General features: G+C 45.2%; 1 protein-coding gene across 1 annotated transcript in view; it reads left to right on the forward strand.

Moving 5' to 3' along the window:
• The first annotated feature begins 7,423 nt into the window (after positions 1-7,423).
• The window catches only part of NCOR1 (nuclear receptor corepressor 1), a 156,216-nt gene continuing 148,933 nt past the window's right edge, over positions 7,424-14,706 (forward strand). The window contains exon 1 of the mRNA XM_032216146.1: positions 7,424-7,519. The gene's annotated coding sequence lies outside the window, so the exon portion shown is untranslated. The remainder of the gene's footprint in view (positions 7,520-14,706) is intronic.

The raw sequence follows: 14,706 nt of genomic DNA on the forward strand, positions 1-14,706 counted from the left end.
TGGTCCTGTCCACCATTAAAACCATCTTTCTAAGCAGCCTCCATGTCTCCAGTGTCTTTTCCCTCACTTGGAACTGAATCCAGGAGGACATTTTTTTCCAACACTACTCCCTTCTAGCCCTGATGATGTTACCTAATTGGGTCACAAAAGGCCTGCAAGAAAGCTCAGAGAGCACCAAGGACCCCACAGTCCTCTTTCTCTTCCTCTCCACAGATTCCACTCCCTTCTAGCCCTGATGATGTCTCATAGTCGGGTCATTAAATATCTACAAGGGAGCAGCACTCCACAATCCCCGTCCTCCTCTCTGTCCTCCTCCTAGCACTGGTAACATTCTGTAGTCAGGTTCTGAAATGTCTTAAGAAAACCAAACTGAAGAGAGTGCCAAGGAGCACACAGTTGAACCCTCAGCTACCAATATTTATTTATTTATTTATTTATTCATTCATTCATTCATTCATTTATTCATTTATTTAATTGGACTTATATACCGCTTCATAGAGCTTTCAGCCCTCTCTAAGCGGTTTACAGAGTCAGCATATCGCCCCCACAGTCTGGGTCCTCCTTTCATCCACCTCGTAAGGATGGAAGGCTGAGTCAACTTTGAGCCGGTGAGATTTGAACCGCTGAACTGCAGATGACAGTCAGCTGAAATGGCCTGCAGTACTGCACCCTAACCACTGCGCCACCTCGGCTCCTATTCTCTTATATTGGGATAATAAAAGATCCTTTGGGTTAATTGCGAGTGGAAGTGGGTGGAGAAACAACCTGGAATTAAAGAGAAATTTCCTGACAGAACAATGAACCAGTGGAACAGCTTCCCACCAGAAGTTGTGGGTGTTCCATCCCTGGAGGTTTTGAAGAAGAGACAGTCACTCGTTTGAAATGGTACAGGGTCTCCTGCTTGAGCAAGGGGCTGGACTAGAAGACCTCCAAGGCCCCTTCCAGCTCTATTGTGATTGAAAACTTGACCTTCCTAAATACCCATCGACAAATCCTGGACACAGCCTCTATCACCCTCTGTACATTGGGCACAAAGCCAGGTTAAAATCAGTACAGTGGAAGCTAAGCTAATCTCAGTTGAAATGAGGTTTCAGAGTGGGCTTCATGCAGAGGTGGTATACAGCAGGTTCTGATCAGTTCTGGAGAACCGGTAGCGGAAATTTTGAGTAGTTTGGAGAACCGGCAAATACCACCTCTGGCTGGCCATGCCCCATCTATTCTCTGCCTCCCAAGTCCCAGCTGATCAGGAGGAAATGGGGATTCTGCAGTATCCTTCCCCTGCCATGCCCACCAAGTCACGCCCACAGAACCAGTAGTAAAAAAAATTGGAATCCCACCACTGGTGGAAACTAATCAAGGAGAGAAGCAACTTAGAACTAAGGAGAAATTTCCTGACAGTGAGAACAATTCATCAGTGGAACAGAAGTTGCCTCCAGAAGTCGTGAATGCTCCAACACTGGATGTTTTTAAGAAGATGTTGGGCAACTATTTGTCTGAAGTGGTGTAAGGTTTCCTGCCTGAGCAGGGGGTTGGACTAGAAGACCTCCAAGGTCCCTTCCAATTCTGTTATTCTATTCTATTCTATTCTATTCTATTCTATTCTATTCTATTCTATCATTTGTAAAGACTTGAGGCTTCGGCAGGAAAACCAGCCCTGCTTTCTGCCTTTGTTAAGATTTTTCTCCTTTGGGGAAATATAATATTCTGCCTCTTTTAATATTCCGTAAATATTCCCCAAAGGGAAATCGAAACTACTTTTTTGTGCAGTCCGGTGAGAGCCACAGGCCTTTCCAAGCTCGTGGAATGAAATTTGATGCCATCCATCCTGCCAAGCCAGGGACTGTTACTAAAGCAATTTGTTTTGAACGTAATTGGACAATTAAAAGATACTTAGGAGAAAGGTGGGGAGGAGAAGAAGGGAAAAGTTAACCAGATGCTTTTGGGTGCAAAACTTCAGATCCGGCTTTGCTTCAGTGTAACCACTTGGCTTTAGTAAACTGTACTTTTGTTAACAGTGAATCAAGAGTCTTTCCTAACTGAGTTGAGACGGCTTGGTGAAAACTGATCAGAGATATTCAGACAGCTGCACAATATTTGGTTTTAAGGCTATGCTTACCAAACAGAGGACATATCCCATTTTATTCTATTCATTACCTTTTTTATCCCACCTTTATTAAGTTATTTGAAGTAGTGAGAACATAGTAATTCTCTTTCCTCTTATGTCCCTGAAAACAACAACCTTGTGAGGAAGTTAGTTAGGCTGAGAGTGTGTGACTGGCCAAAAGTCACCCAGCCAGCTTTCACAACTAGGCCAGGGCTAGAACTCACCGTCTCCTGGTCATTGGCCTAAAATCATGCAGCTAGCTTTCATGAATCATATGGAACTAGAACTCACTTGTCCTCTGGTGCTTGGCCCAAATTCACCCAGATGGTTTTCATATCAGGACTAGAACTCACCATCTCCTGGTCTCTGGAGCAGCACCTTACCCACTAGGCGAGACTGCCTCTCATTTCCTTTTGTCAGGATATCCGATTACCCTACCTTGGAGTGGCCAGCAGCATGTAAAAAGTCTTCAAATAAATTTTATATTTAAACAATGTCTCCAGAAAATGGAAAACAGCTTCAGATATTTGGTGTTTTTTTTTAAATGTCCAGTGATAATGTTTTAAGACTTGGTAAAAAATTTTTAAAGATTGCATAATAAGGACCTTTTCCTAAATTAAGCACAAATGGAGAATGTCCTTTCTAGCACAGAACAGAAATTTAACTGGCAAATCCTTAATTCCCCTTCCTCTTTGTTTGCAAATCAACAGATAATAAGAGCAGTATAAATTTGGCTGCATGGAAAAAAAAACTTTCTGGGAATTGAAGGTTAGTCATGCATTGGTTATATAAATTTTGGAAGTTTGCCAGTGAGAGGAATCCTGTAGATAACTTAACACAAAATATATCTTTGTAGGATTTTACATAAATATATAGATAGGATTGGTTGGACAATTATTTATTTCAAAAGTAATGATGCCCTACTGATTTAAAAGGTAAGCATAACAACATTGTGAAGAGATCTGTCAAATCACAACTGGATTCTTAATAAGACATTTACTTGGAAGGGAACACTGTTAAAATCAGGATGCTTTCATTCTAAGTAACCCTACTTAACACCAGATGGCCAAATACCTTTCCATTTATGTTGAATAAATCCAGATGTCCTGTCCAGAACAAGAATGTGGAAGTCTGTGAATGCTCAAATTAAAAAATAAAAAAGACCTTGAAGAATGCAGCAGCTTTTAGGGGCTATGAAACATTTAATGGAATACATAAAATTATAGTAAGAGTTGAGACTTCGGGATCATTTGGCCAAATACTTACAAATTCGGCAACTTTAAGAAGGGTGGGCTTCAACTCTCAGAATTTCCCACCACTATAATTACCCCAACAAGCACAGTAGCTGGGGAATTTTGGGAGTTGAAGTCCGTCCATCTTAAAGCCTGCTGGCTGGGGAATTCTGGGAGTGGAAGTCATCCCCTCTTAAAGCCTGCTAGCTGGGGGATTCTGGGAGTGGAAGTCCTCCCCTCTTAAAGCATGCTGGCTGGGGAATTCTGGGAGTGGAAGTCCGCTCCTCTTAAAGCATGCTGGCTGGGGGATTCTGGGAGTGGAAGTCCTCCCCTCTTAAAGCCTGCTAGCTGGGAGATTCTGGGAGTGGAAGTCCACCCCTCTTAAAGCCTCCTGGCTGGGGGATTCTGGGAGTGGAAGTCCTCCCCTCTTAAAGCCTCCTGGCTGGGGGATTCTGGGAGTGGAAGTCCACCCCTCTTAAAGCCTGCTGGCTGGGGGATTCTGGGAATTAAAGTCTACTTATCTAATTTAACCAATCTAGTTGTATTTATTTTGTACAATGACAATAAAGGCTATACATATATATGTGTGTGTATCCGTGTGTATTAAACTTGAGATAAATAAGTTAGTGGTAGAAAAAATACATTGATTCATCAGTGTCTGCAATGGAAAATGCTACAAGGCCTATGTATTTCCTTGTTCGCAGTTTGAATAAGCTCCAATTAACATACCATGTAGGGCCAAAGCAGTGAATCCACACTTAGCCAGAACAGTGTGGTATAAACAGGCATTGCTTTTAAGGAGAATTGTTAAATCAGCAGATGATGGATATTTACCCTGCAAAAAGATTAATTTAGAGAGCATTTTCTCCCATGGAATCAGTGGTGGGATTCAAAACTTTTTACTACCTGTTCTGTGGGCGTGGCTTCGTGGGTGTGGCAGGGGAAGAAGGATAATGCAAAATCCCCATTTCCTCCCCATCCACTGGGACTCAGGGGGGCAGAGAATAGTGGTGAGGCCAAAGTGGGTCCCTACCAGTTTGGACTGGTTCGGTTGAAATGGTAGTGGTTTAGCAGGAGCCACTAGAAACGGCAGGGGCCACTAGAAACGGCAGCGACCCCGGCCTGCCACGCCCCCGAACTGGTTCTCCTATGCGGTAGCCATCCTGTTTTTCTGTTCTTTGCATGCACAGAACAATTGTAAATGCACATGTGCGCAGAGCGCGTGCCTGGCGTGCATGGGAGCAAAACTAGCACGCGTGTGCAAACTTTTTGCATGCACTGAAGCGGAAACAACCCATCCCTGGGGCTAGGCCAGTCAGAGGTGGCATTTACTGGTTCTCTGAACTACTCAAAATTTCCACTACCAGTTCTCCAGAACTGGTCAGAATCTGCTGAATACCATCTCTGGTCCGCTATAAGCTCCTTGGTCCTATTGGAGTTAAGGACCAAGTTATGGTCTCCACCGGTGGTGGGATTCAAATACTTTAACAACCTGTTCTCTGCCCTAATGACCAGCTGTGTGGGCGTGGCTCAGTGGTCATGTGACTGGGTGGGTGTGGCCAACTCAACATCGCTCAGGTCGATGGGCGTGTCGCCTTAGCTGTGACAATGTACTAAGAGTTAACCGGAGAGGCAGTTTCTGTAAGCAGGGCAATAAAGATGAGGCTAGAAACAACACCAGACTGTTTCCTTCCTGCCTTCCTTACAGGATTAGCCCTGTAAAGTGGAAAAAAACAAAAGGAGATTTCTTCCAACAACCGGTTCTCCCGAATAGGTGCGAACTGGCTGAATCCCACCACTGGTCTCCACATCACAAAAGCAATGATCCACCTTAAGATTGTAAAAAGTTTGAAAAAGAGCAGTTTCTATTGGATTGAGCCATTCAAAGGTCCATTTTAATATCACCTGCCAGTGTTTTTTTTTTAAGGCCACAACTGCAAGTAATTTGAATGCTAATTTGAAAAAAAATAATAATTTGTAGCATGCATAACACTGCGGGCATGAAGCTGCTTGTTAGTGGGTAACTCCTGTTGGCTTCATTTGGGCTTCTCTGCAGGCCGTGGATGTTGCACCCAAATATATGTGGTTGGAGCTGAATGATGAGTTCATATTACACATACACACATTCATTGTGCAATGCAAATTGTTTAAATGTCATCGTAGAAGAGCCTAACTATTTTCCTACTCTGTTGCAGGCTGTCGATGAAAACAACTGAAGATTCATAGAGTTCAATAATGATAATCACATTTCCTATCCTGGTAAACCAAGGATGTCCAGCGTTGATAACTTTATGACATATGGGCTTTAACTCCCGGAATTCCCCAGCCAGCATGCTTTAAGATGGGTGGTTTTCCACTCCCAGAATCTCCCAGCCAGCATGTTTTAAGAGGGGAGGACTTCCACTCCCAGAATCCCCCAGCCAGCATGTTTTAAGAGGGGAGGACTTCCATTCCCAGAATCCCCCATCCAGCCTGCTTTAAGAGGGGAGGACTTCCACTCCCAGAGTCCCCCAGCCAGCCTGCTTTAAGAGGGGAGGACTTCCACTCCCAGAATCCCCCAGCCAGCATGCTTTAAGAAGGGTGGACTTCCACTCCCAGAATTCCCCAGCCAGCATGCCTTAAGAAGGGCGGACTTCAACTCCCAGAATTCTCCAGATTTCCCTGGGGATTTCTGGGAATTGAAGTCCACATATTTACTTTGCCAAGATGTACAATACTGTATTCCTTGGCAATTATAGTTGGTTGAAGACCTCGCTTTTTGGCTACAGAGAAGCATAGTGTGTGAAACTTGCCCATATTTTTATTTTATTTATTTGGTTTGCCAAGCATGTACAAGATACCATGGTTATGTACATAATATGGTTAAGAGTGAAGCCAAAATCCTTTGCAAGTTGCTAACCCAAAGCAGCCCAAATAATTAACGTTGTGCACAAGAGTTTTTGCTGAATTCCAATTAAGGGCCAATTAAATGAAATTGCCCCTTAATTCCAGGAGACTTTGCCCCGCCCCTTTCCTTGCCTTGATTTCTTAAGTAACTTCAGGTAAGAATGCCATGTTCTAATTGGTTGCAAGGGCGGGGCACTGATTTCCCGCCCTCCAATGGGATTGGGGAGGGCTACTCACCTTCCCTGCGCTCTGATTGGACGGGACGTCACCCTCGGGAAGAGCCGGAAGTATCCAGCCCATAGATTTAGAAAAGTGAAGAGAATTTTCTCTTGCTGTGATACAGATGCAGAGTCTACAGAACAAGCCATTTTTTTTTATTATCTCGGGGAATAGAAATCAGAGCCTCCATGGATTTAAAGAGGTTAAGCAACAGTTGCAATATGTTTTTCTAGAAAGAATCTTATTTCTAGTCGATTGTATAGCAAAGAGTTATTTTAATTCGTTTTTTAAAAAAGTCTTCTTTTATTTTGATTGCCAGATGTAGTTGAATAATAATATCTGGCATGGTTTTAAAAATAATGATCAGCAAAAGCAAAAACAACTCTTCAATTTAGAGCTGGCAAGCGTGGGAAAATGAAGTGAATTTTGCAAAAAGCAAGTTTTCTCAAGAATCATGTCGCAATATCTTTCGCACATATCCTTCTATACTTTTCCTATGTCTATAATCTACCATGTTCCTTTACAAAGCCCCCCCCCCCCCACCTCTTATCGCCTTCACCTCAGAGGCCGCCTGAACTGCTCCCTCCCATTGGCTGGTTGCTCGGGGCCACGCCCCTCCCCTTTTGCATCCCTATTGGCCGGCGCGCCTCTCCGGCTCTTTTTCCACCCACCCCCGCCCCCACGAAAGCGTCCCCACCGTTCGCTTAATTGCTGCCGTACGGTCCTGGAAGGGGTGTAGTGAATTTTCCCAAGTCGAATCGGGTTCCCGCGCTTCCAAATGGAATTCATTCTCACCGTCCCCTCTCCAGAGAGTTAACAAAGGGCGAGAGCCACCCGGATGGGGCGGACGGGAGAATTTCTTAAGCGCTTGCCGCGGGTGAGTAGGGGGGAAAGGGCGTCGGCGGTGCTGCCAGGACCCGCTGCGCGAGGGCGAGGGGGGGGAGCGGGGCGGGGCCTGGGGGGGAAGCCGGAGGGAGGGGGCTCGGAGGGAGGGGGGAGCCAAGATGGCGGCGGCTGAGGAGGAGGAGGTCTCGCGGCCGCCGCTGCCACCGACGCCGCCAAGGAATTGCAGGATGAGGTGAGGCCCGGCCGGGCCCGGAGAGGCTCCTTCCCGGGAGCGGCACTTCCGGGCGCTCGGGGGGGTGGGGGGGCGAGAAGGAAAGCGGGGGGGGGCGGAAGAGGCGGGGGGCGAGGCCGGCTTTTTTTGGGGGGGGGCAATATGACAGGTCGAGGAGGGGGGGGGGCGAAGGGGGGACCCTCCGCTCGAGCCTTGCCGAGGCGCCGGACTACACCACCCATCGCTCTCCGCCAAGCCTGGTTCTGTGGGCACGTGCGCCGGGACTATACCTCCCATCGTCCACAGCAGCAGCCCCTCCCCCTTTGTATTAGTTTCCACTCCCCCCCCTCCCCCCATATCTGTACGCTTTTGACACCCAACCCTATATATATATTCCTTGTATCTCTTTCCCCGGCCTTGTGTTTTGTTCCTGGGATTACAATTCCCATCGTCCACAACCTCACCCTCCCCCCACCCTCCCAGAATGTCCATAGATATAGAGATTGGGGAGGATGGGATCCCATCATCCCCAACTCCATATATCTCCCCCCCCCCCAATCCCTCCACCTGACTGCTTCGCTTGCAATTCCCCATCCTGGTGCTGGGCGGTTCACAATCATCCGGGTGCCAGATCCCATCATCCCCAACCCCTGCCCCCCCCCCTTTTTGGTAGCTTTGAGATAGTTCCCATCATCCCCGCCACTGCACTTTTCCAGCCTTGAGTGCTCGTAGGACGCCACAGCCTCAAACGCCCATCGTCCCCTGCCCTGCATGTTTAATCGGCGACAGCGCCCATCATCCCCGGCCACCCTGAGTTCCTCTGCTTGTGGTGTCAGAATCGCAACCTCAGAATTAGCTCTTGCCGTTTCCTCTCCTGTTCTGATTGTAATGAACAGCCACAGTCTGGTTGGCATGCAGGCTGTGCTTGCTGGGGATGATGGATCTTAGAGTCTTTCTGGAGGTGACCAGTGTTTAGATTGCAGTCTGGAAGAGAGAATAAGTGGCTGGTGTAGGAGCAGGGAAGTTTGGCTCTGTCCACCCTTATTTATTTACCGGTATTTGCAAGCCTACCTTTATTATTTTTACAAATAAGGCAGAGGAGATATCCAACACCCCTTCCTCCTCCTAATTTCTCAACAACAACAACAACAACAACAACAAAAGTAACAGCAACAACCACCCTGTGAGGTGGTTGGGCTGAGCAAGAGGGACTGGTCCAAAGTCACCCAGCTGGCTGTCATGTCTAAGGCAGGACTAGAACTCATTTCACCTGGTGATTGGCCCAAAGTTTCTTAATTGGATTTTATGCCCAAGGCAGGACTAGAACTCACTTTCACCTGGTGATTGGCCCAAAGTTCCCTAATTGGCTTTTATGCCCAAGGCAGGACTAGAACTCACTTTCACCTGGTGATTGGCCCAAAGTTCCCTAATTGGCTTTTATGCCCAAGGCAGGACTAGAACTCACTTTCACCTGGTGATTGGCCCAAAGTTCCCTAATTGGCTTTTATGCCCAAGGCAGGACTAGAACTCACTTTCACCTGGTGATTGGCCCAAAGTTCCCTAATTGGCTTTTATGCCTAAGGCAGGACTAGAACTCATTTCACCTGGTGATTGGCCCAAAGTTTCTTAATTGGATTTTATGCCCAAGGCAGGACTAGAACTCACTTTCACCTGGTGATTGGCCCAAAGTTCCCTAATTGGCTTTTATGCCCAAGGCAGGACTAGAACTCACTTTCACCTGGTGATTGGCCCAAAGTTCCCTAATTGGCTTTTATGCCCAAGGCAGGACTAGAACTCACTTTCACCTGGTGATTGGCCCAAAGTTCCCTAATTGGCTTTTATGCCTAAGGCAGGACTAGAACTCCCAGTCTCCTGGTGATTGGCCAAAGTCACCTAGCCGGCTTTCCTTCTAAGGCACAACTAGGGCTCCCCATCTCCTGCTTTCTAGCGTGGTGCGTTAACCACTAGACCAGATTTTAGGCCTGGGGGGCTTTGGGCCAGCCCGTCCCTCTCAACCCAAGAGTTACTATGGCCTAGCATAGCAAATAATGATCATTGGTGTAAATATACACTAATTGTCATGTGCCCAAATGTTGATGCTGTTATCTTGGGGGGTGTTGTGATGGTTGAAAGTGCAAGTAGTGGTTATAAGTGATCCCCCACCCCCCGCATTGTTGTAACTTAAAACTGTCGCTAAGTGAATGCTTGTAACTCGAGGATTGCCTTTAAATCTAACTGGAAAAAGGGGGAGGCAAAACCGAAATTATGCAATAGTCTTAGATTTTTTTAAAAAGTGCATTTACAAGTCATCCTCGACTTACGACCAGCATTGAGCCCAATGTTGTTAAGCAAGACACTTTGTTAAGCGAGTTTTGCTTCGTTTTACGATCGGTCTTAGCCAGAGTTGTTCAAGGAATCACGGCAGTTGTTAAGACAGTAACATGGTTGTTAAGTGAATCTCCCTTTCCCCCTTAACGTTGCTTGTCAGAAGGTCATAAAAGAGAATCACTTAACCCCGGGACACTGCGACCATCATAAATATGAACCAGTTGCCATGTGTCTGAATTTTGATCACATGACCAAAAGCCCTAAATGGATATATTGCCACGAATAGGCGGCAATATAAATTTCCTAAAATAAAATAAAGCGTGAAAATGGTTCAGTCAGTTTTCCGTATCGTTGTAAATTTGAATGTTCACTAAATAAACTGTTATAAGCCAAGGACTAAGCAGAGTAACGGAGTTGGGAGGGACCTTGGAGGTCTTCTAGTCCAACCCCCTGCTCAAGCAGGAGACCCTGTACAATTTGAGACAATTGCCTGTCCAATCTCTTCTTAAAAACCTCCAGTGATGGAAGACCCACAACTTCTGGAGGCAACTTCTGTTCCACTGGTTAATTGTTCTGACTGTCAGGAAATTTCTCTAAGTTCTAAGTTGCTTCTCTCCTTGATTACATTCCACCCATTGCTTCTTGTCCTGCCCTCAGGTGCCTTGGAGAATAGCTTGACTCCCTCTTCTTTGGGGCAGCCCCTGAGATATTGGAAGGCAGCTATCATGTCTCCCCTGGTCCTTCTTTTCATTAAACCAGTCATACCCAGTTCCTGCAACCGTTCTTCATATGTTTTGGTCTCCAGGCCTTTCATCATATTAGTTGCTCTTCTCTTCTTAAAAATCTCTAGTGATTTTCTAACACCTACAACTTCTGGTGGCAAGCAGTTCCGCTGGTTAATTGTCCTCACTGTCAGGCAGTTTCTCTTTAATTCAAGGTTGCTTCTCTCCTTCATTCATTTCCGTCCATTGTTTCTTGTCCTGCCCTCAGGTGCTTTGGAAAATAGGGTGACTCCCTTTTCTTTGAGCCCCTCAAATATTGGAAGACAGCTATCGTGTCACCCCGGTTCTCCCCCCCCCATTAAATTAGAACATACTCAAAGCAGCCTACCTCCCTTCCCTCCTGGATCCCATTCTATGTCTCTGCAACTTGCAAGAATTGGGGAAGTGGAGCTGGGAAAACGCTGGAGATGGGACAGATTTGATGTGAAAACAGGCTGGGAATGGCTGACCAAGGGAGTGAATGAAGAAGGAGGGAAAGATTATTGTTTCATCTGCGGGTGTATTGATTTCTTTCCAGTTTTGTGCGAAAGCTGCATTGAGTATATGAATTATTATTATGCATTGAAGTTGTTTATCCATTTTTTTTTAATCTAATAGTCCTAATAAGAATGCTTCTGCTTTTAGTTCTATTTTTTTGCTCTGTAATTTCTTCCAACCATTTCTGAATTTTGCACCACTATTTCCTTGTGATGGGGCACGTCCACCACATATGGTAGAATGTTCCAGACTTGGGGCTACATCTCCAACAATTGGGGGATAAATTTGAGTACATTTTGGGCAATCTCACTGGGGGCATATGCCATCTATAAAACATTTTATAGAGACTTTCTTCGTAAGCTACTGCCGTCGTAAATTTATAATTTATTTCCCCTAGTTTATCCCATTTTTTTAAACTCTATATTATGGCCAAAATTTCTTCCCCAGCTGATCATTGCCTCCTTTACTGTCCCTTCCTCCATTTTATATCTTAGAGAAGAAAATTATATAATATGGGAGGGACGGAAGGTCAGGAGTGAGTAGCTTTGCTAGAGGTTGTGTAACTGCATGTAGTCCTCAACTTATGACCACAATGGAGCCCAAAATGTTTGCTGCTAAGTGATCCCCAGGCTAACAGCAGGACCTGGGAGGCTGGCAAAATATCCTGGAGGAAAAAATAGGGTTGTCCATTTCTGAATTCTTAACTGGAAAAAAATGCCAGGGGAGCATTCTTTCAATCCTAGGAGCTCAGCGGCTGTTTTACTGGGATGGCATTTTGCGTAGAATTAGTCCTTGACCCACAAACCATTTGTTTCGCTTACTTTATTGTCATTGCACATCATACAACAAAATTAAACGCCACCTTCAGTGCATATTATAACTGTAAAATAAAAATAAAAAAACCATAGAGACACATCCTTCACATTCTATACAATTGAATTGAAAACCCGATATTGCATTAATATTGCACTCTACTGTAGAATTCAATATGGTTACTGCCCTGGGAGTGAAGCTGTTTTTCAGCCTATCTGTCCTTGTTTTTATTGTCCTGTACCGGCTGCCAGATGGTAATAGTTCAAAAAAAAAAAAAAGGGTGCTCAGGATGAGATGCAACTTTAAGAAAGTTTTGAACTTTCTAAAGGCAGCTGGAGCTCTAAAGCTCTTCCAAGGACGGGAGGGAGCAACCCATGATCCTCTGGGCCAGTGTTTCTCAACCTTGGCGACTTTAAGTCCACAGGACTTAAAGGCGCCAAGGTTGAGAAACACTGCTCTGGGCAATGATGTTGATCCTCTGGAGCGCTGTCCTATCTGCCCCTGTGCAATTGGCGAACTAGACACAGGCGCAGTGAGTTAAAGTACTCTCTATGGTACAGCGGTAGAAGGTCACCAGCGGTTTTCCGTCAAGTTGTTGTTTCCTGAGAAATCTCAGGTCGTATAATCTCTGCTGGGTCCTTTTGACCAGGGCTGCCATGTGAGCTCCCCAGGTCTCAGGTCCTCTTACAGCAACACCCAGAAACTTAAAACTGGCCGCTTGCTCCACTCGGCCTCCATTGATAACCGAAGGCTGGATCTCCGATCTATTCCTTCTATAGTCCACTATAAGCTCCTCGGTCTTATTGGTGTTAAGGACCAAGTTATGGTCTCCACAACATGAAAGCAACCAGTCCATCTCATCTCGATAGGCAGACTCATCCTCCTCCCCCCTCCACCCCCGGAGATAAGTCCCACCACCAAAGGGTTTAGGGACCATTTGCAGTTATGATGGCACTGAAAAAGTGGCGGCTGACAATTTTTCACACCAGTGATGGGTTGCAGGCGGTACACCCTGGTACCGGAGCCTGCCCGGAGCACCGGAAACTGTTCCGTTCTGGTGCTCCCGAGTGCCCACCCGCCCGCCCGCGCTCCTTACCGGTCTTTTAAGTCTTTGGTGTTTCCACGCACTGCGCATACAGCACCTGCGCGCCACTCCGCAGAGCAGCTGGAGCATCACGGGGGCTCACGGAGGTGCTAAGACGTGTGCGCATGTGCATATGGATGCCACCGTGCCCGTTCCAACTGTACCGGCAAAAAATAGCCCATTTCCCCCTCATTTCTGCCCTCCCCAGCCCCCAGGAGCACTCTGGAAGCCTCCTAAAGACTATACACGTCCATTTTTGTGAAGGGGGCGGAGTTTCAGGAGACCAAAAATGCTGTATTCAGTGTATAAGATGCACCCACATTTTCACCCTCTTTTTTGGGGGGGAAAGGTGTGTCTTGTACTCTGAAAAATACGGTAATATAAGACCCAGTCTTATTTTCAAGGAAACACAGTAAATCACCTTTTTCAATGCTGTTGTAATTTCAAAGGGTCCCTAGGTGAATCGTCGTAAGTCGAGGACTCACTGTCGCCTTATCAAGGATAGGGACAACATATACATTCAATAAATGAATGAAAGAATGAATAAAGGCTGTAAGGAGGGCAGATCATATATGATGTATTTTAATTGGAAGCCTTGAACTGATGCCAGGTAAAATCCTACCCTGGACTGATTATTTTTAGTCTCATACGCACATTTGCAAGTATATATTCTCTTAGTTATTATTCTTATCACATTTTTAAACATTCATTTTTCCATATAAAAAAATTAAAATATATGATCGGTATTGCTTGGCTTACAATCCCATACATCTGTTTTGTTTTACTGCCAACATACTTTCCTTTCCTTTTCTCCCTCCTTCCTTTCTCTACTTTCCTCCTCTCCTTTCCCTTTCCTTCTTCCCTTTCCTCTCCCCTACTCCTCTCTACCTCTTCCCCTTCCTACTCTCTCTCCTCCTCTTCCTCTCCCTCCCAATCTTCCTCTCCTTTCTTCTTTCCCTCTCCTTCCCTCTCTTCTCCTCTCCTTTCCCTCTCTTCCTTTCCTCTTAAATTGCTGTGGTTACCTATTTCCCTCTTCCGTCTGGTGTATTTTCGCAATGGTTCTAACTTGATATTTGCCATTTTACATTCCCTTTTCCTCGTTATATTTTCCAATCTGTTTTTTTACCTAGGTTTCATTCTTTGAACATGTGTATTAGTACTTTACTATTTTTCTATTTCCTCCCCTCTTCCCCCCTTTTATATTTAATAGTGGGTTTCTATTTCTCTCCCTTGCTTTCTTTTCTATCTTATTCATATTCTTTCTCTAACCCATCATAAAATCTTCCCCATGTCTTGAAGTACACTGATGCCTCTTTATCCTTTATTCTCGGGGTTAACCTATTCATTTCAGCACAGTCCAATTATTTACTTTTTATTATCTCTCCTTCCAAAGAAAGAGAGTGACCGAGAATTTTTTTTATTTAAAAAATATCCAATATCATCAACATCATTGCATGGACAGTGTGATATCTGAGTATCGCTCATTTTGGTACAAAACCAATATTAATACAAATAAAAATTACTACATTACTTAGACAAACAGAGTCTAGTTATATATATTTATTAATATCAGCAAGTATTCCTTCATTTTTCAATTAATCAATATTTACCACATCCTTCTAATAGTCATAACACTGTTCTTGGGTATATCTAGAGCCGAGGTGGCGCAGTGGTTAAATGCAGCACTGCAGACTACTGCTAGATCAGCAGTTCAGCGGTTCAAA

Source organism: Thamnophis elegans, chromosome 4 (assembly GCF_009769535.1).
Source record: "Thamnophis elegans isolate rThaEle1 chromosome 4, rThaEle1.pri, whole genome shotgun sequence".
Classification (NCBI taxonomy): domain Eukaryota; kingdom Metazoa; phylum Chordata; class Lepidosauria; order Squamata; family Colubridae; genus Thamnophis; species Thamnophis elegans.